Raw genomic sequence first — 25,468 nt, 5'->3', positions numbered from 1 at the left:
ATGTGGCTGGGAGGGGGCCTGATCTGCCACCAACCCCAAGGAGCAAGGCCTGGGAGGCACGGGCAGGGCCTTTCTCTCTGGAGATCTCCTGGACCATACTCCCAATGCGTGGCTGTCCTCCCATCTACACTGCAGGTCTGGGAGGGGTGTCCCATCGCTGACATTCTGGGCTCCAGCCTCCTGGGGTCTTTGGCTTCATCTGGAAGTGGAGTTTCTGCTGAGGACCCACCTAAGCTGAGGGGGCTCCTTGAAACCAAGGAGAGGGAAGTGTGCCAGATACAAAAGGGAGAGTAAATGCTGGCCTGAACAGTCCTGGCTTGGAATACCAACACTTACTAGCGGGGCCCACCTTGGACAAGTCACAATTACCTCTGCAAAATGGGATCAATGATACCTGTGCTGTGAAGACCTATGCCCTTAGAAAGGCAAGGCCACAAGCCTTCATTTATTAAGCACTTACTGTGTGTCCAGCACTGTTCTAAGGGATAGTGGTTATTAGTAACAGGACCTTCTCGGCCTACACTGTCATGTTCCCTCCCTGGCACCCCACCACTGTCCTGGCACAAGCTAAGCTTTGACCAACTCCTCTCTACAGTTTGATAAAAAATTGACTTCAGGGAAGCCAGGGGGTCCTTTCCCATTCAAAAATGCTTGGCAGGTTGCCCTCCCCCAGGCTACTTTACTCCTTAAAAGTTTCCTGGGTTTGAGCTTTCTCTCTCTGTTTTCCCTTTTCTTGGGCTTACTGTGGGCTGTAAACTGTGACCTAGTTGGGTGTCTGAGGAGACTACACTCCCCTTTTCCAGCCCAACCATCTGGAACAGTGTTGGCCACTAGATGGCACATCACACTCAAGTTGGGGCTCCTCTGTCCCCAGCGGGAATCCGGGATCCTAAGAATTCATACTCTTTCTGGCTGCCACTGAAAACTCGTTCTCTTCTAGCTGGACGGGATCTCAGGGACACCTAGTTCAACATGTGTCTGGCCAAGGATCCCCTGGGTCACCCCCCCCCCAACAAGTGGTCATCCAGCCTCTGCCTGTATCCCCATGAGATCCCAGAGAAAGAGATAACTCGCTACCTCTGCAGGCACTGGACCACAGGTCTTCAAACTCTTCTCACCTTCTTTTCAGGAAGATTTTTTTGAAAAATCTATTCATTGAAACATTTTTTTTAAAGTCCCCATCTATTTTCTCCTGGGCTACTTGCCTCCCTTGAAAATAGGGGTAATACCCTGCCAACAAGGGTTCTAGAGACAGACTTCCATCTCCAGTCTCTGGGCTCTTGCCCAGGCTGTCCCCCATGCCTGGAATGCCTTCCCTCATGATCTCCAGCTTTCTTGAAACTCAGCTCAAACACCCCCTCAAGCACAGGTCTTTCATGATGTCCCCATGATGCTAATACCGTCATCTAAAAATTAATTGTATCTGCCTCATTTATAAGGGCAGCTAGGTGGCGAAGCAGTTAGCATATTGGGCTTGAGGCAGGAAGGCTCATTTTCCAGAATTTGAGTCTGGCTTTGGACATTAGCTGTGTGACCCTGGGCAAGTTATTTAACTTTGCCTCAGTTCCTCACCTGTAAAATGAGCTGGAGAAGGACATGGCAAATCACTCAGGTGGCTTTGCTAAAAAAAAACCCAAATGGGGTCACAAAGAGTCAGACCTGACTGAACAACAGAATCTCCTTTGTATTTTCTTTTCAGTGACATATTGTTTTCTCCAACTTAATATAAGCTTCTTGAGGTCAGGGACTGTGATTTTTTTCTTTGAGTCTCCAGCACAATATCAAGCACACAGTAGGTGCTTATTATAGGCTTATCCAATAAATGAAGGGCCATTAGAGTTCATTGAGGCCAACCTCTCTGATGAAGAAACTAAAGTCAAAAGGAAGAGAAGGGATTTAGGATATTAGGCTCATGGAATGATGGTGTGGAAAGGAACCTTAGAAATCAACTATTTCAAAAACCTCATTTTGTAGATTGAGAAATTGAGGCTAGAGGCTGAGTAACTTGTCCAAGATAACATTGACTCAGTAGCAAAACCAGGACTGGAGTCCAGGACTCCTGCCTGCACCATGAGAAGGGGAGCCAGGGAAAAAGGTAAAGAACTGAACTCTGACCTCCATATAAGGTTGGGGGTTTGAGCTCATGGCCCTTCACCTCAGGCATAGATCTCTACTTCTTTGTCCAATTGGAGCAGATGGATCCTAGGTGAATAACAATAATATCATTTTCATCCTTAAAGTACCATTTACCCATGCATTCTTGGATGCTCATGGTATTAAGATTCACAATGTCTGTTTCCCCAAACCCATCACGCCACGTGAGGTGGTAAGTGTAAGTGTATTCTCACCAATTTCAAGCTGGAAGGGACCTGAGAGATCCTCTGGTCCAGTTCTTTCATTAACAATGAAAAAGTGTGGGGCACCTAGGTGGCGCAGTGGATAAAGCACCAGCCCTGGATTCAGGAGGACCTGAGTTCAAATCTGACCTCAGACACTTGACACTTACTAGTTGTGTAACCTTGGGCAAGTCACTTAACCCCAATTGCCTTACCAAAAAATAAATAAATAAATAAATAAAAAACAATGAAAAATTGGAGGTCACAGTGGTCAAGTGACTTGCCTCAGGTCACTCAGGTTGTCAGTAGCAGAGGCAGGATTCAATAGCACACACACAGATATGATGACATCCAGTCACAATCCTTCTGGGCTTTTGTTGGCATCTTTTGTCGCTATTCTGAAGGTCTGCGCAATTTCTTTAAAACATATATATTTTTTTATTCTGAATTTCACAAATGCCAAATGAAATGGACATTTCCATGTACTTTGTACAACGAGTTGCAGATGAAACTGCTTTTCTTTTAAAGCATAGGATACATTTTTCTCATAGCTTTCAAAACTCTCCTACTGATCTGGGCTTCTTTCTGGCATCCTTTCTGTTGTCTTCTCATGCCTTGATGTCTCTCTCTTCTTTTTTTTTCCCCTTTCCTACCTCTCTGTCCTCTTTTCCTCTCCCACCACCATTGGAAAAAAGGAATAACAAAGCCCTTGTGATACACATGTAATCAAGCAAAACCAATTCCCACATTAGCCTTGCCTGGAAAGGTTTATCTTGCTCTGCTTCCCTTCTCTATAAGGAGGTGAGCAGCAGGCTTCATGCATCAGTCCCCCAGAATGGTGGTCAGTCAGTGTGTTGATCAGAGTTCTCAAATTTCAAGGTTGCTTTTCCTTATAGTGGTGCTGGCCCACTATAATGTGAGATGCACAAATTAGAGCCATCTCCACCCCGAAAGTTGCTATTTGTGCCCGACCTGTGGAAGAGTGCTTTGAACTCCTAGTAGTCTGATCAGTCACCCTCAGAGACATCATACCTCGATGCCATTTGGGTCCTCTTCCAGCATGAAGGACAACCAGTTCTTAGAATGTTGTTATGGTCTATGTTATTCTCCTGGTTCTGTTCACTTTTCTCTGAATCTGTTTATATAAGACTTACCAAGTTTCTCTGAAAGTGTCCCTTTGATAATTTCTTACAGTACGATATTATTCAGTTACGTTCGTATATCATGACTTGACCAGCTGTTCTCCAATAGATGAACACACCTCTGGTTTCTTGGCCGCCCCCAAAAGAGCTGCTATGGATATTTTTGTACACAGGGCTCCTTTTTCTCTTTCTTTAGTCTCTTTGGGGTTACAGACAGCAATTTAAACCTTCCTAGGCAATCTCAAACATGGCTCTGAACTGTTATGAAGGGAGGACAAAAAGATGAGGAGGAGAGTCAGAAGTGGAAGTCTGCCTTCCAGAATGACTATCCGGGTGAGTGAGTGCTAGTCACCTTTACTTTCCTACCTATCTCCCAAATGGGTCAGACTGAAGAGGTCCTGGCCACTTGGGACCTCCCAGAGCCAGGGCCCCACAGAACTTGTGCCCTTGACTCATCCTAGCCACTTTCCAAAGGCATAACATCGGGTTTCCAGAGTCAAAGGCAAAGAGGTTAACTGCTGACATCAGGCAAGGGGGAGGGAGCTGCTTAGGACCCTGATGCATTTCAATGAGCAGAAGCAAAATTAACACAGTAGTCATTGACTGGCATTAATAACCAGGCAGGCAGAAGTGTCACCATGGAGAATCTTTGGGGAAAATACCTGGAACCCACCAGTGAGCCTGGGTCTTTTAAGTGTGACAGAAGCTTCTGAACCATTACATATCCCCTTCCCCCAGCCCCCTGTGGCTTTCAATCAATGGCGGCCCGATTAAACTTAATTGCTCTCCCCCTGGCAGCGTTGGTTTTTAAAAGGTCCTCTGTGAACGCAGAGACCGGCACTGCTGTCAGGGGCAGCTCCCAGAAGGACGGCGCTCTGCAGGAATCTGGCAGATCTCTAGAAAGGCATTGGATAAACCACAGCTGGGAATGCCTACTTCCTTTGTTCGAAGGCAGCCCAGTGCACTCTGGGGGCAGCTCTGCTGGGCAGGGAGTGATTCTTGACACCAGTGGCTGCCCTTCCCTCTTTGCATCTTCCCTTCGATGCTTCAGGTGCTGCCCTCTGGGGCCCAGTTCATCCCTCCTCCACAGGACAGCTCCCATTTCCCTCTTGAGTCTTCTCTCCAGGTTAACCATTCTCAATTTTTTTACTCTGATCCTAATAAAGCCCTTCATTGTACTAAATCTTAGTGCCTGACCTCTGGGATTAGCTCCAGTTTATCCTGTTTATCGAGGTTTGTATATAGTCTTTGCCCATCTCCCCCATTAAATGATTGTAAGCTCCTTGAGGCCAGGGATTTTTGCCTCTTTGTGAATCCCCATTGTTTAGCACAGCACCTAGCACATAGTAGGTACTTAATAAATCTTTTTGACTTGACCATCCAAGTCATGCTCTACCAGATGCTCTCCAGCTTATCTCTCCAGTTTATCACTGTGTGATACCCATGGGGTGCCAGGGTAGGAGGAAGGGTAGCCTGGGTGAGCAGCCAGAAGGAATATAAAGGATAATACAAGGATGCCGGAGGCCAGCTAGATAAGGTGGGTTGGGTGAGCTTGCTCACCTCTTCCCCAATCCAGACATCTTAGCCCCAGGGTGGGAGCTCTAAAGCTGAGAGGGTTCACTCTTCCCTTCCCTCACCCCCCCATGGATACTGGGGGGGCAGTTATCACAGGTGGGGAGGAGGGGCCATGGAGTTCTTTTGATGCTACCCAAGCATTCTCTATCCCTCTTCAAAGTCAGCTGGAAATTGGGGAAACATGCCCTCTGTGCTTTTCTCCAAGGGAGCATACCAGAGAGCCTGGGGTACTCAACTAGAAACTTCCTTACCATTGATGGATAAGCCATTGATGGCTACTCATTGGCTTTGGTCTCTCAACCAGTCCCACCTAGCTCTTTTTTCCTGGCCTGGTGTCCTCTCCACACTGTCCTGAAAAGGGAAAAAAGGGCCACAGAGGAGAGGGAGCAGGACCCAGGCAAAGGCTGCCCTTCAGTAGGAAGGGCCCAATTACAGTAGGAAGGGCAAAGTTCTGAAAAATGCCTTATGGACATTCTGGAAAGTTCTCACTTTAGCTGTCTTTAGCTGTCTTTGGCAAGCTCGGCCCTCCTGGGCAAGACATCTCTTCTTTAAGAAAGAGTCTGTCCTGGGGCAGCTAGGTGGCGAAGTGGATAGAGCACTGGCCCTGGAGTCGAGTCAGGAGGACCTGAGTTCAAATAGGGCCTCAGACACTTAACACTTACTGGCTGTGTGACCCTGGGCAAGTCACTTAACCCCAATTGCCTCACCAAAAAAAAAGAAAGAAAGAAAGAAAGAAAGAGTCTGTCCTGACTCTGTCCTTCTGATGGCAAGTCAAAGTTGTAAACTTAAGTGACCAACGAGCAAAGGCAGCCCACCATTTGAAGTGTCTTCCCCACTTGTGGAGATGAGCTTTGTCATGAAAAATTCCAAACTGGCCTGTGTGGGCTCATGATAGGATGTAAGCTTTGGCTTCAATGAATGCAATCTGCAATGAACGCAATGCAAAGCTTCAATGAATGAAAGCAAGGGCTCTGGCCATGTTTGATCTTAAGTAGCTTCTCTTCTGGTTATCCTGTTTAAACTTCTGGTACAAACAGTTTCTCCAGGATACATTGTCGGCTGTAGATCTAAAGAAACCTTATTTCAAGTAGCAGCGACACTTTGAAAGCCAAAGCTAAAAGACAAATGGCAACTGAGAACCTAATATAATAAATCCCGAAAAATAACCACAAGAAAGGTCAAATGGATGATCAGAACAGGCTGGCTATCTATCCCTCAGGGGTGGAAGACACCCCCTGCCTCACCTTGATCTCCTGAGAGTCCTTCAAGCCTCTGTTCACCAGCCACCCTTTAGTGCTTGGCCACTCCTGAAATTGCCAGTCATCTGTATGTATTGCATCACCCCAGAAGACTTAAGTTTCTTGAGGTCAGAGCCTGATCCGTCTTTTTGTCTTTGTTATCCACACCCAGTGTAAAGACCCTTGTTCCTAGTATGTGCTTACTAAACTTAAATGTTTGTTGAACAGAACAGGACAGAATGAATAGAATAGGATAATAATTAGGATGGAATGGAATGGAATTCTTTGTCCACTGGGATAGTTATATGAGAGCCCTAGTGCAGTGGCTCCATTGTCACTGATGGAGAGAATCCATCGCTATAGAAAGGCTGACAGATCCTTAACCAGAAACATACTCTGGACCTTCCCATTTGTCTGGACAGTAGCAAGCATTTTGGTGATTATGCAGCTCCTTATTTTATGCCTCTTTGATTTTAAGAATCAAAGGGGAAATTTAAAAAACCTTAAAGCCTAAATAAAAAACAAAACAAAAATTTAAGAAAAATTCAGAGGACCATCAAGGTTATTACTTTGTAGGGGGCAGCTAGGTGGCACAGTGGATAAAGCATTAGCCCTGGATTCAGGAGTACCTGAGTTCAAATCCGGCCTCAGACACTTGACACTTACTAGCTGTGTGACCCTGGGCAAGTCACTTAATCCCCATTGCCCCGTTTAAAAAAAAAGATGCTATCATTAGTAATTACTATTGGATATTTCTTTGTTGCATATTTCAAGAAATACTATGTGATTTTGACATGGGAAATGCTTTGTTGGAAGAGAGCCTTTGAGGCATTTGCCTTTTCCAAAACAAATGCTAGTGAAGAAACAATAAAATCAGAAGACTCTGCTCCTTCCAATCATTTGCATAGTTGTAGAGATGTGGGCTGCTCTGGAATAATGATTGCAGAAGCCTGCCTGCTCCCTTCTCATCTTCTAGGATGCTCTCATTGTGTGTGTGTGTGTGTGTGTGTGTGTGTGTGTGTGTGTGAGTGTGTGTGTGCATGTGTAAGTGTACATGTGAGTGTGTGAGTGAGCGGGTATGTGAGTGTGTGTGCGGCTTATTCTTATTAAGATTTTGAAAATAGCAGAAAGTAGGCACCTGAGGCAGTAGTTATTGATGTCGATCCAATTTTACTTACCAGTAGTATCACTGATCAACTTCCCCACTCTTGTTATCTCCTCCTTTCCTACATCTTAAGAATGTCATGTCACTTGAACCTGGAGAATGTGTCACTGCCAGAACTGGTGTCCCCTGTGGATACTTTCTTGGGTCTAAATCTTTCTGGTTTTGTTTTCTACAATGCCACTTGTATTTCTTCATGCAGGACATTGGGGATAGTTATATGAGAGCCCAAGTGCAGTGGCTCCACTGTCACTGACAGAGAGAATCCATTGCTATAGAAAGGCTGACAGATCCTTTCCATTTTTTCTATTAGTTGTTCTTATGGTTTCCTCCTTAAATGTCTTTGGGATGATCTGGTTTAGTTGAGACTCATCAAGCTCCAGACAACACATTTCCCCCCTAGTGCTTCTCACTCTTTTATGAGACAATATTACTTTTGATCTTCTACTTCCTATTTTCTACTTCCTTCATTAGATTTTACAAATGAGTTTATGTTCCAAATTCCTGGTTGTCATATTTCTTCACTTGTCAAAGTGATCCAGGATTGCTAACTGATGTCATTTCTAGGTTCTTTTCACCTCCTTGTATTGGTATCTGTTAAGCTTTCATTGAAAATGGTGACCATGCCTGTTGAGTTCTAATGAATAATAATGATAATAGCTAGGCTTAATATATGGTGCCTCCTATATGACAAGCACTATACTAAGTAGTCATTTTTACAAATATTATCTCATTTTATCCTAACAACAACCCTGAGAGGGTTCAGGTTTGAACTCATATTTTCTTGACTCCAGACCCAGGCTGTATTCACCAAGTCACCTAGCTGCCTTTACCAGTCCCCTCCCCATTCTTCTTTTCCCCCCCACAGCAATAACTTATTATATTATGTTGAGGCTATTTTAATTGTACATCAGAACTCGCCTTTATCCTTTTTTGGGGGGGGCAGGTCAATGAGGGTTAAGTGACTTGCCCAGGATCACAGTGTCAAGTGACTGAAGTCAAATTTGAACTCAGGTCCTCCTGAATCCAGGGCTAGTGTTTTTACCTACTGCACCACCTAGCTGCACCCCCTATCCTTTTTGTTTGTTTGTTTCTAATTTGAGGTGGTTATTGCTATTTGTTTTAAGTTGGTTTGTATAGATGGTTATTTGAGAAACCACATTCAGCAGCCATTTATTTCTTCCCTGTTAAAATATAGAACAGTAGAGTGTGAGCTCTAGCAGAATGGGGACTGTTTTTATTTTGTCTTTTTACCTTCCACATCTTCTAGCTCAGTGCCTGGCATACAGTAGCCACTTAATAAATGTTTGTTCAGTTGAAATTGAATAGTCAGTACCTTTGTTTTATTTTAAAATGCAAATGTAGTGACTGGGAATTGGTCTGTGGGGATCACCCAGAAGCTCAGGTACTCAGAGCTTGCCTGGAATTTCCAGGGATTCCAAGAACATGGGACCCATCACTCGTCTGTTTCTGGCTAGGTAGTGGCCCAATGCTGAAAGGAGAGGAGAGGAGAGAGGCTGAGTCTGCTTGAAGTGGGAAGGCTTCTGGCTTGGCCCTCTTGGTGTTGACTCTCCTATGCAGAGGGCAGAGGTATAGACATCCCTCTATCTAGAATGCCACCACTGGCCTCAAATGGATTTCAGATTCAAGTAGCTAAGCTCAAACATGGCACCCCACCAGCTTTCTCTTTTTGACTTGTTTTCTTTCCTGAGTAGATGACTGAGTATCATCCTCATGGTGGGTGAGTCCAGGATGGCAGATGACCTGAGTCTGAGAGATCTGGGGCTCCTGGATCCCATGAGAGGAACAGTTGGTGGTGGAAGTAGCTGAGTAAGACATGCAGTTTGGAGTGGAGTGGAGTGTAAGCTGGCCAATCAGCAAGCCCACAGACTCCTTTATGTTCAAATTCAATCTAAGGGTCATACATTGGACAGATTGAAAAGTGGCCATATGTTCAATGAGTGAATTCTGTCTTTAGGTCCTTCAGTAGAATGCTCTCTGGGAGTACTCAGGGTCTAACATTCCTTTTGTATGGAGGGATAAATCATCTGTCCCATACTGGGGTACTTCTGTACATTGAGTTCTATTTTATCCCCTACTTCTGGGGAACCTTAGACTTGTGAGACATCACCTAAGCCATAAGCAGGTTTTCTTCAGGTGGATTCAATGGGTCAATGAATGTGAGAAGAGGGAACCTAATTCTTCCCTTTAGAGCTAAGCTCTCCCAGAACTGCATGAGGTCCAAGGCACATGCATAGGTATAGGGCAGGGAAGGGCAAGTATCCTGCCCCCTGTAGGTCCGGTGACAGTCCCTCAGTGCTGGGTGTTTGGTGCACAGATCTAATGTTCAATATCTGGTTCTTTTCGGGAAGAAAGTGTTCATGGTGGTCAGGTATGAGCTTTGATATGGTCTGAAAGCTCTGACCTTCCTTCCTTCCTTCCTTCCTTCCTTCCTTCCTTCCTTCCTTCCTTCCTTCCTTCCTTCCTTCCTTCCTTCCTTCCTTCCTTCCTTCCTTCTTTCCTTCCTTCCTTCCTTCCTTTGCAATGGGGGTTAAGTGACTTGCCCAGGGTCACACAGCTAGTAAGCGTTAAGTGTCAGAGGCCGATTTGAACTTAGGTCCTCCTGAATCCAGGGCTGGTGCTTTATCCCTTGTGCCACCTAGTTGCCCCCCCCCTTATTTATTGACCCTCAGCCAAACCATCCAATTTTCCTTCCCCTTTCCCATACATCGGCCTTTGTATTAAAGTCAACTGGCATTAAGGTCTATACTGATTCCATTTGGAAGGATCCACGAAGGTCTTTGTAGAATCTCCCCCTTCCTCATCTGGTACAACAGAAGTTGCGTTATCTTCATAATCTTCAGAATGTTTTGTTTTTTTCCTCATGCTCATCATGAACATTGCCGGGGCATGGTGACCAATTGTCCCATGAGATAGTGTTTTGCAGTAAAGTGTCCTGTCAACTGCACCCCCTCCAAGCATACTAGGAGGTTGAGTTTCTGGGTAATAACTTCAAGGTACTTTCTGGGTACTCTCAAATATAATTCTTGAGCCCCCACTGACATGTTCAGCTTTCCATAGTTAACCAGAGGACACAATTAAGTCAAAGCAAAAGCATTTATTGAAATGGAATAATTAAAAAAAAAAAGCAATCAAACGCCTCTCCTAGAAACTGGAGACCCACTCTTCCACAAAACTTCTAGTATGACTGCGCCCCCTGGTGTCCAGTAGACTAGGTGTCTTTATTGATGATCTGGGACGAGGAGAATTGATGTGCAAAATGATGACTGTACCCACCTGGAGGATCCAAAAGTGCTTTCTTTTAAAAATTATTGATATCTTTTGTTTTGGTATTAGAAACATTTCCAAACATACCCTTCCTCCACCCCCTCCCAAGTGAGCCATCTGTCATAACAAAAAGAAAGGAAGGAAAGAGGAAGGAAGGAGGATAGGAAGGAAGATACAGAGGGGGAAAGAGAGAACAATTTCAAGGTTAAATGCTCTGCCTCAGGTGGTGGTTCTAGAAGGACCCAGTCAGGTATCATATAGAGAAGTTGGACTTCTTGGAGATGACCCCTAACTTTCAAATTCTGTGATTCTGTGGTTCTTGGGCTACAAGAGTTGGGGGTTCCTAAAGTACAACAAAGAACACTAGAACCAAGGAGAACCCAGAGACAGTCACAGAGATGAGCTCAGAGAGACCACAGTGAATGGGGCAGCCTGCCACAGAGCCACACCCAGGAAGAGTGGCCTCTGTGTTGTGTTGGGCTTCCCAGAAGAGGGTCTAATCTTGCCCCAATGCCTTTCTCCTATAGAACTTTTAGGTTTGCAAAGCACTTGGCAGCTATTATTTCATTTGACCCTGACAACAACCCTGGGCGGGGGGTGGGAAAGAGGTGCTATTATTATCCTCCTTTTGAAGATTAGGAAACTGAGGCTAGGTGGGTTAGGGTCACCCAGCTAGCAAATATCTGAGGTAGGGTTCAATCTCAGGCCTTTCTGACACCAAGTCCCACCCTTGAACCACTGCACCACCTGGCCGGGCTCCTAGGCAAATCATTCTGCCTCCGAGCCCTTTAAGAAGCAGTGCTGGACAGCAGCTTATTTTAGAGAAGCTTACCGCTGTCTTGGTCACCCAGGGATCTTTTTTTCAAATTCTGGCCATGGTTCTTGAACTCCATGGATTGAGATTCAGGGGAAACATGATTGGTGTTGTCCCTCCTGTCCTGCCTCCAGTCTCTGGCTTCTTCCAAGGCTCAGACCACTTCCTACCCTTTGGCTGCCCTGATCTGCGCCCCCAGGCACTAGTCCCCCACACAACCCTACCCCTAACCCTGAGGAGAAATGTGCCAACTACTTGTGGAATGGGGCGGGTTGCATTGTTCTGGTTCTCTGTCTTCCCAGCAGCCATCATGGCTCCTGACACAGGGCAGGCCCTCAGTGGACACTTGGCATGAATGCAGGATCCAAGGCCATCTCTGTTTCTCGCAGAAGACTGAGAAAGGCTCCGGTTATGGGCATTCTGTTTTGACCCAGGGTGGGGGGGATTCCTGATGGCTGGTGGAGTGTGGGATGTAGAATTAGCCAGCTCTAGGGCAGCTAGGTGGCACAGTGTATAGGGCACCGGCCCTGGAGTCAGGAGGACCTGAGTTCAAACCTGGCCTCAGATACTTAACACTCACTAGCTGTGTGACCCTGGGCAAGTCACTTAACCCCAATTGCCTCACCAAAAACAAAACAAAACAAAAAGAATTAGCCATTTCTTCATCAGGGAGCCCTTTCTGGGGCCCTGGGGCCCTTGGGAAGGACCAAAAGCACCTCTTCTCATATGATCTTCCTGCTCATTTCCTCGATGCCTATTTTTCCCCATCACAGATAAATAGCCAATGGTGACTCAGACTTGGCTTCCCTTCAGCATCCTCAGGGATGCTTCACTTTCAGAATGCAAAGCAGATGAAATGAGGGGAAGAAGCTGCTTCTCATCTGTCCTATTTCCTTCTCCAGCCTCCCCAAACCTTCCAGATAAAAGGGCCTTTGTTCAGACCATCTGTCAGGCCTAGCCATGGGAGGGGGCACCCCACACGGAGGAAGAGGACCCCCAAGGCTCCCTGCCTTTGTGGCCTTGGGCAAGGCATGTGGCTTCCCCAGGGTTCAGTTTCCTCCCCTACAAAATGACAGCATTGGACTCACGTCCCACCCTAGAGCTACGACCCAATGAGCCTCAGGTTGTGGGCAACAGTGCCCACTACTACCGGGTGGCTCAACTGAGCAGGGGCTCTCCTTCCAGCCTCCCTGTGAAGGAGACAGGGCAGCCTCTATGGCCCCCATTTTGGGAAAGGGGGAACTGCAGCTCAGAGGCAGGTCCCAGCTCCGTGGCACAGCAGTAAAGTCAGGAATTGGGAAGACCTGAGTTTGAAACCTACCTCAGATACTTACTGGATGTGTGACTGGGGCATTTAACCTCTCTCCACCTCCATTTCTTTATCTGTAAAATGGGGCTAATATCACCCAGAGTTGTTGTGAGGATCAAATGAGATAACATGGCAATTCCTTTGTAAATCCCAAAGTGCTATGTATTATTATTATGGTGGTGGTCGTCGTTGTTGTCATCCCATGCTTGGGAAATACCTGAGCCTGGATTCAAACCCGATTCTTCAGGCTCTAGATCTAGTATTCATTTGAAAAAACAATGTGGCACTGGTAACTGACCTGGATTTGAGTTCTTCTGCCCACACATGACTGTGTGACCTTAGGTAAGTCACTTGACTTTTATAGTGTCTATAGGATTGGAAACTACAGAGAAGGGAATTTCCTCACCTGGGAGGGAATTCTGTAGACTAGTGGAATTATAGGTCTGGTCCCCATCCCTTCTGCTGTGCTCACTGTCCAGGGCATTGTGGCTCACGTCACAGGCTCAAAAGAAATTTAGTTGTAGACTCATAGAGGATGAGACCGTAGCAATCATCTAGCATCTGGTTCAGTCCCAATTTTACAGGTGAAGAAAATGAGTGAGAGCCAAAGTGACTACTTGTCCACTACTTTCATTCATTCACTTATTCACTCACTCACTCACTCATTCATTCATTCAACATTCATTAGGCACCTACCATGTGCCAGGCGCTGTGCTGTGTGGTGAGCATACAAAAGGAGTCCAAAGACAGACCCTGCCCTCAAGAAGCTCACAATCTATTGGGGGAGACAACATGCAAACAAATATAAGCCAAGCAAGCTATTTAAAGGATCAGTAGGAAATAATTAACAGAGGGAGGGCACTAGAATTAAGAGGGCTTGTGAAGGCTTCGTGTAGAAGGTGGGATTTTACTTGGGACTTAAAGGAAGCCAGGGGCTGAGTAGTCAGGAGTGGAAGAGGGATCGCCCTCCAGGCATGAGGACAGCCAGAGAAAATGTCAGTCAGGGAGGTAGAGGCAGAGCCAGGGTCTGGCCCGGGGCCTCGGATGCCCAGGATCCCACTCGATCCACTGCCTCACATTGGTTCCAACCTTCAGGACTAGGGGGTTAATCTGAAAGGTCCCTCCAAGGGCAGATGACCCACTCATGGAAGCCACTATCTGAAGCGCTTCTGATCATTTCTTCTCTAGTACGGAAATAGTTCCTGGGAATATCTTCATGCTGAGGCATCAGATGCTGTGCTCAAGGCAGTTTGTGGCATTCGGGCCTCAGGGGCGGGGCATCCAGAGTCCTGAGTTCTCAAGCAGGCCCTCCCCTCCCCTGGCTGGCCTGTGCCCTCCTGGCCAAATACTTGACCTCATTCTCCACATCTACAGAATGGGGACAAGGACCCTCTTCCTGCTTTGCCAGGGCGGGGAGGAGAATGGAAGCTTGCTCGGGAAGTGCTCTGGATTTCTTTTTTCCCACCAGTCTCTCATGGCTCAGGAGGTAGCAGCCACCGGCCTTCCTTCATCTGACTGATTTCCATCATTCTTCACAACGACCCTTCTAGGGCATAGGCGATTTTGGCCCAGGGTAGGGGTATTCCTGATGACCAGCGGGGTGTGGGATGTAGAATTAGCCAGCTCTCCATCAGGGAACCCTTTCTGGGGGTTGTTGTCTGGCATTCAGCTAAGACTAAAGAGGAAAGATTAATGTGAATAATTACTAATTATTATCACCAATTCATCATAATAAATAACTAAATAGAATGATGGCCACATAATCAAATAATTATTTGAATGATTAGGTATGATAAATAATCATAATTATTGTGCATTATTCATAGCAAGTCATGTCTACATCATCCTTTAAGGTTTCCAAAGTACTTTATAGGTGTTATCTCATTTGGTCAAGAAAATCTAATGTCGGGGGCAGCTGGATGGCGCAGTGGATAAAGCACCAGCCCTGGAGTCAGGAGGACCTGAATTCAAATCCAGCCTCAGACACTTGACACTTACTAGCTATGTGACCCTGGGCAAGTCACTTAACCCCCATTGCCCCACAAAAAACAAAACAAAACAAGAAAATTTAATGCCAGCAGGTCTCAAGGACATCCTCATGGACAACCCTATCTCCTATGCCTTCCATGGTGTTCATTTGGGGAATCATGAGTCCCAGTGGGATTGTCAGGCCATGTGGATCCACTGAGGAAGTTATCATTTTTTAGAATGGATTCCAACCAGGATTGAATCAAAAGAGGCCTTTTGTTTCTCTATTAACTGGAAGTTCAGTTATCCAGGAAATTCCATTCCCTGAAGATTCTAGTTCCTTGAGGCTTTGTAGAAATTTAGAGTGTGGAGGGTGTTCGGGGAGCCTCTCTTCTCCCCCTCCTGCCTCCTCCTTTAAGAAAGGTAGGGGAAGCATCATCACATGTTGCTCATCCTTCATGGTGATGGCAGAACAATGGGGTGGAGTGGGCAGAGAAGACTTCGTCTGGAGTGAGGGCATCTGGGTTTGAATTCTGTGACCTTGGGCCTCAGTTTATCTATAAATGGGGCGGAAGGACTCAATGAATTCTTTGGTTCCTTCCAGCTTTAAATAGATGGCCTTTTGAACCAAAATCAAATTGGGCAGTAAATCTGAATTTCAACCTTTGGAGAAAGATAGCACAAGAGAATGAGGTAATGACTGGGCCAACCCCTACTGAAGTAGGGTCATTCCAAGGAAAAGGGAAACCGGACTTCTGTCACTTCCTTTCTGAAAGGATACACCATCGTGGACTCCTTGGAATCTATTCCCAGAATTTCTGCCTGGGCTTTCAGGATTGTCAGCCAGAAAAACTGATTTCCTGGGTAGATTTTCTTGCCCGGAGTCTTCATGTCCCCTGAGATTGTGGGTTTAGTGAACTCAAGCAGTGCTTTGGGAAAGAGATGGAATCGGGCTCTCTAGTCCTTCCCTGGGGATAGATGACTCAGGGTTCCTGCTCTTGGGTGAGCTTCGTTTGGCTAATTTGTCCCAGGACATGGTTCTTTCTTTCTTTCTTTCTTTCTTTCTTTCTTTCTTTCTTTCTTTCTTTCTTTCTTTCTTTCTTTCTTTCTTTCTTTCTTTCTTTCTTTCTTTCTTTCTTTCTTTCTTTCTTTCTTTCTTTCTTCCTTCCTTCCTTCCTTCCTCCCTTCCTCCCTTCCTTCCTTCCTCCCTTCTTTCTTCAGTTTGGTTCAACCAACATTTAGGAAGTATTTTATACATGGTAGGCACTGGGGACACAAAGACAGAAACAAAATTGTCCCTGCCCAGGCATTTATGAAATTATCCATCTCTTAATTTCTTACAGCACAACAGTATTCTATTGCAATCATATGTAATAATTTGTCCAGTCATTCCCTGATTGGTAAACAAAGCCTCAATTTCCAATTCTTTGCCACCAAAAAAAGACCTGCTATAAATAGTTGTTGTTTTTTTGTTTTTGTTTTTTTTTTTACAAATAAATCCTTTCCCTTTCTTTGATCTTTTTGGAGTACAGACCTAGTAGTCATGTTGCTGGGTCAAAGGGTATGCACAGTTTTATAATAGCCTTTGGGCACAGTTCCAAATTGCTTATCAGAATGGTTGGATCAGGTCACAACTCCAACAACAATGCATTAATGTCCCAGTTGTCTCACATCCTCTCCAACATTTATCATTTTCCTTTTTTTGTCATATTAGCCAATCTGATAGATATGAGGTAGTACCTCAAGAAGTTGCTTTAATTTGCATTTCTCTAATCAATAATGATTTAGAGCATTTTTTCCTACGATTATAGATAGCTTTGATTTCTTCATCTGAAAACTGCCTATTTATATCCTTTGACCATTTATCAATTGGAGAATGACTTGTATTCTTATAAATTTGACTCAGTTTTTTTATTTTTTTGAGAAATGAGGTCTTTATCCAAGATACTTCCTATTAATTTTGCCCCTTCCTCCACCCAGTTTTCTACTTTCCTTCTACTCTTGGCTGCATTGGTTTTGTTCCTGCAAAAACTTTTTAACTTCAAGTAATCAAAATTATACATTTTGCATTTTGTAATGCTCTCTATCTCTTGTTTTGTTTCTAAATTCTTTCTTTCTCCATAGATCTGACAGATAAACTATTCCATGCTCCCCTAATTTGCTTAGGATATCATCCTTTATATATAAATCATGTACCCATTTTGACCTTATCTTGCTATATGGTATGAGATGTTGGTCTATACCTAGTTTATAACAAACTACTTTCCAGTTTTCCCAGCGCTTTTTGTCAATTAATGAGTTCTTGTCCCCAAAGCTGGGATATTTGCATTTGATGATGGTGGTTTTGGCAGTCAGCTCTGCCGAATTTCCCCCAGGATTTCATTCAACCTAAGGCTATCCAGATACTCAGATGCTATGATTGCTCAAACTGACCTTGCCATGTTTGGGACCTGGAAACCAATGGGCACATGACAAAAGCTTCTTGTCTGAGACACAGACCATGTACAACCAAAAACCCTAAAGTTTTCTGACTATTCAGAGTCTCAGAATGTGGGCACTAGACTGGACCCATGAACGTTTAATGTCAGGGCTGGTAGAGACCTGAGAAGAGAGAATGTCAACTTGGAGGTGTTTTAGAACATGGAATGTCAGGGCTGGTTGGGGTCTTAGAACAGAATGTCAGATCTGAGAGGTACCTTAGAGTATAGACTATCCAAGCCGGGAACAAATTTGGTAGTAGTGGGGAACTATAGACTGTGAAATCTTGGAGGCGTGGTAAAATTATTAGAATTTGGCTGACTCATTTGGGAGGGGCCACACCTGGCCCGTCCTGAAGTTACATATGCTACTGAGGTCAGAAGGAGAAACCTCTCTCCATAGGAAGTTTTTGAAGGACCTCCTTTTGAGAGAGGAAGATTAGATGCTCGCTGAGGGGAGTCTGAGTCTCTTGCAGAGCTCTCTCTCTCTTCTGCCCTTCCAGTGTGGCGCGAGCAGAAGCAGCAGCAAGCCTGGTTGTAAGCTGTGCTTCCCATTGAAGCTATAAGCTCCAGGTGGTAAGTTACTCTGCTCTTTTGAATAGACTTAGGTTAGACCTAGGAGGATTATCCGTATTTCTTCTCCCCTATTTCCTTGTCTTTGATTTTGTTAATTTTGCCTTTTGCTGTTTACCTTATTCTCCTTAATAAAATTGGATTCATCTGTGGAACAGAAGCTGTAAGGCTCCTTTCTTATTGGCCAGGGAGAAATATCTAAAAAGGCAGTTTCAGAGAGGAGGGAGCTTTAAACCTAGAGGTCCCTCATTATCTTCAGGACCCCAATATACGAGCCACTCAATTAACTCTTCATATATTAAATTTGGCCCCCAGAGTTGGACCTTAGAATAAACATCAACCAGTTAATGTAACTGGGGAGGGGCTGCAGAGAATATCATCCAATTCCCTCATTTTGCAGACAATGAAACTGGGACCTGGAAACTTTCGCAATGTCACTAAGCAAGAAGGCAACAGAATTGGAACATGAACCCAGCTTGAACTAAAATGTTTTACTTTTCTATTTGTGGCCTTTGCTGGCACATAGTAAATGCTTAACAATTGATTTTTCATCCATCCATCCATCCATCCATCCATCCATCCATCCATCCATCCATCCATCCATCCATCCATCCATCCATCTGTGATAAAATAATGGAATTTGGCAGACACCCAGGTGCTTCACCTGATTGACTTAGTATTGTTTGAATTGGGTGAGAATGAGAAACTGACTAAGTATCTACTTGGGGATGATTGGATGGAGGCCACACCTGGCCAACCCTGAGTGACATGTTGGTGTGCTGCTGACATTAGCAAGAGACCTCTCTCAGACAATCAGCTTGAGGGACCTCGCCTTTGGGGGAGGGAGAGAGGAACTATGAAGGGAAGAGACAGTCATTCTGCTGGGAGAGTAAGAGAGCATCAGAGTGAACTGGAGAGGGATTGCACAGCTGACCCTCACTTAAAAACTATGGGGACAGCTAGGTGGTGCAGTGGCTTTGGAGTCAGGAGGACCTGAGTTTAAATCTGGCCTCAGACACTTAACACTTACTGGCTGTGTGACCTTGGGCAAGTCACTTAACCCCAACTGCCTCACCAAAAGAAGAAAAAAAGGAAAAAAAAAAAAAGAAAAGCTACGGACCCTAGGTGGTGAGTGGAAGTGAGGCCAGCTCTTTGAGCTAGCTGAGTAGCAAGCAAGTTTGGGGTATGAGTCAGTCTTTGCTAGAGCCAGGGAGCTTATTTGTTTTCTCTTCCTCGTTGTTCCTGCCTTTATTAACTTCACCTGTGTTGTAAATTTTGTTCCCTTTAATAAAACATGGGTTTGTTTTTTTTTTTTTTTTTGTAGAAAAGAGGCTGTTAACCTCCTTTCTTATTAGTCTGGGAAAAAATAACTACAAAAGGCAGTTTGGAAGGGAGGAAACTTTGGACCTAGAGGTCTCTCATTATTTTCTGAACCCCAATATTACAGTGAGCCACCCAATTAAAATTTGGCCCTTGCACATCCATCCATCCATCCACCTACCCACCCATCCATCTATGTTAGACTGTTGACTCATGGTGAGCTTGTTGCCGCTAAAACTTTCAGATATTTTTCAGTACTGCTTTCTATCTACACCTTCCTCCCTATCTACTTGAGCACAGAGGTAGGGAATAAGCATTGATTAAGCATCCGCTATATGTCAGGCACTGTGCTAAGTGCCTTTCAAATATTATTTCATTTGATCCTCACAAAAACCCTGAGAGCTAATTCTATTGTTTCTCCCCACTTTCAAGTTGAGAAAACTGAGGTTAAGTGACTTGCTCAGTGTCACAGAAGTGTCTGAGCCCAGATTTGAACTTACATCTTCCTGACTCTAAGCTTAGTGCTCCACCAGCTGCTTCTATAGATATAAGACGTTACATTTATCCCTATTCCATTTTATCTCACTAGATTTGTCCCAAATGCAGAGAGCTGATCTTAGGTCATCAATGGTATTGATTCCAGCAGGTGTCAAATTCTCCCATGAAGACTGACAAAGGGGTGAATCACTAAAGGGACCTGAGTTTGAATAACAAAGCTGCCGTGGATGGCTTTGACCAGAAAAGCAGTGCAGTCTACTCACCATCAGGCAAGGCAGGGTAGGCTGAGATGACAATTTAGGGAGTGGAATTTCCATGTCAACTTTTTATCTTTTACTAGTTTTATATAAATTAATTACATTAGGGGCAGCTAGGTGGCGCAGTGGATAAAGCACTGGCCTTGGATTCAGGAGGACCTGAGTTCAAATCCAGCCTCAAACACTTGACAATTACTAGCTGTGTGACCCTGGGCAAGTCACTTAACCCCAATTGCCTCCCTTAAAAAAAAACTACCAAAAAAAATTAAATTAATTACATTAATTCTGGTGAAAAAAAATTTTAAAGGAGCCTCCAGAAGGCTTATAAATGCCAAAGGTCACACGTTTTGGTGGGTAAGGAGACAACTCTGGTACAGAACTTTTAGAAAGTACTTGTGGGTTTTCAAAGAGTTCTCCATATGTTATTTCATTTGAAAATGCAGCAGATACAGAGGAGGCCAGTGGCCTAAAGCAGCCAAAGACTCAGGGTGAAGCAGGTTCTCCTTGGATTGACAAATACAGGAGCGAGCATAGGTGGCTTAATTTTGTACTGAAAGGCAATGAGAAAAGCCATTTCATGGGACACTTGGTCCTCTCACATTGTAGTATTTGCAAGAAACATAAGCAAAAAAGGGCACCATGCAACAATGAAACAAAACTCTTCCTCTTGGCAGACAATATGGTAATGTAGAGAATCCTAGAGAATAAACTAAAAGACTAGTTGAAATAATTAACAGCTTTAGCAAAGTTGCAGGATACAAAATGCATCCACACAAATCAGGAGCATTTCTACATGCTACCAACAAAGTCCAGCAGCAAGAACTAGAAAGAGAAATGCCATTTAAAATAACTATAGATAATATAAAATACTTGGGAATCTACCTGAAAAGGCAAATCTAGGAACTATATGAACACAATTGTAAGATACTTTTTACAAAAACAAAAACAGATCTAAATAATTGGAAAAATAAATAATTGTTCATGGGTAGGCTGAGCCAATATAATAAAAATAACAATTCTACCTAAGTTAACCAACTAATTCGGTGCCATACCAATCAAACTACCAAAAATTATTTTCTAGAGCTAGAAAAAAAATAACAAAATTCATCTGAAAGAATAAAAGATCAAGAATGTTAGGGGAATCAATGAAAAAAAGTGAAGAAAGTTGGCTTAACCATGCCAGAGCTCAAACCATATTATCAAAGGATAAGCATCAAAATAATCTGGTACTGACCAAGAAATAAAGTGGTAGATAAGTGGAATAGATTAGATACACTATATGTAGTAGTAAAAGACCATAGTGATCTAATGTTTGAAAAACCCCAAGATCCAAGGTTTTAGGATAAAAACTCATTATTTGACAAAAGGCGCTGGCAAAACTGGAAAGTAGTTTGGTATAAACTAGGTATAGACTAACATCTCATAGATCATACCAAGACAAGCTCAAAATGGGTACATAATTCAGATAGAAAGGATTATATCAAAAGCAAATTAGGGGAGCATGGAATAGTTTACCTGTCAGATCTATAAAGAAGAGAAGAATTGGGGAATAAAAAAGAGATAAAAAGCATTTTGAAATATAAAATGTGTAACGATTGGAATGACACCACCTGCTGGAGACTTACTGTAGAAGAGTTCCGCCCATGAAGCGAAGGTCTTTGAGGGCAAGACCAGGAGTCTTTTCTTTGGCGTCAGGAAGTGACGCAGGCTAGTGGGAGGAGGAAGGAAGAGACTGGCGCTTGGTCTTGGGCTCTTTCCTGGGGACTCTGGCAGAGAAGGGAGCTAGAAACCTGCTCTCCCTTTAATAGATAGATGAATGTAGGCCTTTCTCTCTCTTTACCCAATTCTTATTCTCCTTAATAAATGCTTAAAAGTCTAACTCTTGCTAAAGCTTATAATTCATTGGCGACCACTCATTAGATATTTTAGACAGTTTAGCTAGAATTTTAGCCCTTAACAAATGGATTATTTTGATTATATAAAAATCAAGAAGTTTCTGCACAAACAAAGCTAAAACAGCCAAGATTAGAAGGAAAGCAGAAAACTGGGGGGGGGGGAATTTACAGTAAATATCTCTGGTAAAGACCTCATTTCTCAAACATATAAAGAACTGAGTTAAATGTATAAGAATATGAGTCATTGTGCAATTGATAAATAATCAAAGGATATAAACAGGAAGTTTTCATAAGAAGAAATCAAAATTATCTATAGTTATATAAAAATGCTCTAAATCACTATTGATTAGAGGAATGCAAAGTAAATCAACTTCTTGAGGTACCACCTCAAACCTATCAGATTGGCTAATATGACAAAAAAGGAAAATGATAAATGTTGGAGGGGATGTGGGAAAACTGGGATGCTAAAGCACTGTCGTTGAAGTTGTGAACTGATCCAACCATTCTGGAGAGCAACTTGGATTTATGTCCAAAAGGCTATAACATTGTGCATACCCCTTGACCCAGAAATACCACTGCAAGGTCTGTATCCCAAAGAGATCAAAAAAGGGGAAAGGATTTATTTGTACAAAAATATTTATAGCAACTCTTTTTGTGGTAGCGAAGCATTGGAAATTGAGAGGATGTCCATCAATTGGGGAATGGCTGAACAAGTGGTATTTGATTGTAATAGAATATTATTGTGATATAAAAAATGAAAAGGAGGATAGTTTCAGAAAAACCTGGGAAGACTTGCATAAACTGATACAAAGGGAAATTAATAGAACCAGGAGAACATTGTACACAGCAGTATTGTATGATGAACTATGAATGACTTGGCTATTCTCAGCAATACAATGATCCAATACAATCCTAAAGGACTAGCAATTGAAAATGGTATCTGCCTCCAGAGAAAGAACTGATGTTGTGTGACTACAGACTGAAGCAAACTCTCTCTGTCTCTCTTTCCCTCTTGCCCTCCCTCTCTCCCTCCCTTCCCCTCCCCCTCTCTTTCTCCCTCCCCCTTCCAATCCTGGGGCATTCTCTCATTTTCCACTTTTTGGAAGCCAATCTTCCAAATATTAGTGATGATGTCTTTGCAATCCACCAGTTCTTTTTTTAAATTTTTCTATTTCTTTAATGAATTAATATTACTACTATTTTTTTTCAGGGCAATGAGGGTTAAATGACTTGCCCAGGATCACACAGCTAGTAAGTAAGTGTCAAGTGTCTGAGGCCGGATCTGAACTCAGGTCCTCCTGAATCCAGGACTGGAGCCCTATCCATTGCACCACCCAGCTGCCCCCTATTATTTTCTTTAATGAAGTAATTTGATCTGGCATGTAAAAGTTTTTCTTCCTTAAGAAATGTTTTGGAAAAAGGGAGAGTAATTTCCTATGAGAAGGTCAATTGTTATATAAAAACCTTTTCTACAAAGATCCAAACTTATGAATTAGCTAGACTGTTCTGGTCATTCATTTAGCACAGGTAGATTCTGCCTACTTTATGTGGCATTAAGAGTTCAGGATTAGGGAATCTCTACTTATATTAGCCTTTTCCTAGCAGGCCAAGCCCCCCTGCTCATCATCAGGGGACATTTGTTTGTACCTATAGAATACCCCTATAGAATGGGTATACTGATGGCAAGCTTCATACCAGGTTAGATGATTCATAAATATGTACATAGTAGGTGCTCAATAAATATTTGTTGATTGAAAAGGCCCAATATGTACATTTAGTGTCCTTTTAAAATTCTGCAACACCTAAACGATGTTGTCAGAGCTAATGCCAATTTCTAGGTCTTGATAAGTTTTTGACTTTGTTTAGTATTAGAACTCCTCAACTGCCTCTGCCTCCCAGCTGCAATCCTCTAGCTGCTCGTCCTGCAGCAATTTTATTTCAATGTCATAGACAAAATCTGGGTCATCCTTCTTTTTCTGATTCTTTATCTTTTTTTTTTTAATTTAAGATTTTTTTTTTTTTTAGTGAGGCAATTGGGGTTAAGTGACTTGCCCAGGGTCACACAGCTAGTAAGTGTTAAGTGTCTGAGGCCGGATTTGAACTCAGGTCCTCCTGACTCCAGGGCTGGTGCTCTATCCACTGCGCCACCTAGCTGCCCCTTTGATTCTTCTTAAAGAGTTTGTCCATGATGTTCTTCCTTGTTGCAAGTTCCTTATCGTCTAGTTTGTTCAGGTCTTCCTCAGGATTAATGGTTGTTTCCCACTGAATTTGTTCTATAGTTTGGTCCATAGTTTGTCCCCATAGAAAACCTTTTAAAAAAGTGAAGGGGCAGCTAGGTGGTGCAGTGGATAGAGTACCGGCCCTGAATTCAGGAGGACCTGAGTTCAAATCCGGCCTCAGACACTTGACACTTACTAGCTGTGTGACCCTGGGCAAGTCACTTAACCCCCATTGCCCTGCAAAAAAAAAAAAAAAGTGAAGAACTTCTCCAACTGCTGCAGAGACACCCCCTCAAGGTAGGCCTTGTGTCTTGGGTTGTACTTGAGCTGTTCAGCAGCTATACCACAGTCTGAAAACTTGGAAAAGTTTCGGATCAGCATGATGCACTGACGATTTTTGTCCTTGGCCTCCTCTTGTTATATCAAGATTATGGCTGGAGGCTGGAATCTAATTCCACATTTCTTGGCATTGTACATTCTAATTCACGGCTGCTGGGCAAATCAGATGGAATCTGACAGAAGCATCCTAGCTAGTTGCACAATGACTCCCTTCCCTTTTTCCTTCTGCTCCGGCGCCCTGGCTCCTAGGGTCGGGGTCTGGCTCCTGCTTTGGGGGGTGACTGTGCTTCTCTGCTGCATTGCAGCCAACCGCTCGGGTAAAGAGAAGGCAGAGGGAGGCCACGGGGAGCGCCAGGCTTGGTTTCTGGGCCCAGAATCACGGACACCCAGAGTAGTTAGCATAGAGCAGAAAGGTGGGATGAGGAGGGAGATTTAAAGCTCTGCCTCCCTGCGGTATAATCCACCCTTTCTTACAGGAGTTTTCACTCTGTTCATTATTACACACACACACACACACACACACACACACACACACACACACATCTTGTTTATACATGGTTTTTAGGGCTGTGCTGGTAAACACTTTACAGCTGCCTCTCTGGAAGGACACGAGGATGCTTGATACACTTTTGGTCTAATCTGATTTATTAACATTTTCTCTGTCACTTTCTTAAGTTTAGAAATCAAGAAAACAATAAATCAAACCGTGATTTGTCATGTCACTGATTTCTGAAGTGTAAATGCTCACACTGAAAATGTAACAATTAGCTCTTGGTTCGAGCTGGCTCCAGCACACCCCTGATTTGTGCCAACATCCAATTCAAACAAATATCAGCTTTTGTGGATCCACCTTTGACCAAAACAACAAAACAACAGTGGACACTCCCTTGACAGGAAGCCTTCTCCAATGCCTCTTATTTCCAGTGTCTTCCCTTTGTTAATGACTGTCTGTTTATCCTGGATAGAGCTTACACCATACATATTTATTTGTATGTCCTTCCCAACACTCACACATTAGATTGTAAACTCCTCAAGGGCAGGGCTGTCTTCTGCCCTTT

The 25,468-nt window shown here is 43.7% G+C and overlaps 1 pseudogene; it reads right to left on the bottom strand.

The window, feature by feature from the left end:
• Positions 1-23,720: 23,720 nt before the first annotated feature.
• Positions 23,721-24,548, bottom strand: LOC122733037 (annotated as a pseudogene).
• Between the last annotated feature and the right edge of the window lie 920 nt (positions 24,549-25,468).

Source organism: Dromiciops gliroides, chromosome 6, assembly GCF_019393635.1.
Source record: "Dromiciops gliroides isolate mDroGli1 chromosome 6, mDroGli1.pri, whole genome shotgun sequence".
Classification (NCBI taxonomy): Eukaryota; Metazoa; Chordata; class Mammalia; order Microbiotheria; family Microbiotheriidae; genus Dromiciops; species Dromiciops gliroides.
This window is presented reverse-complemented; position numbering and strand designations above follow the sequence as displayed.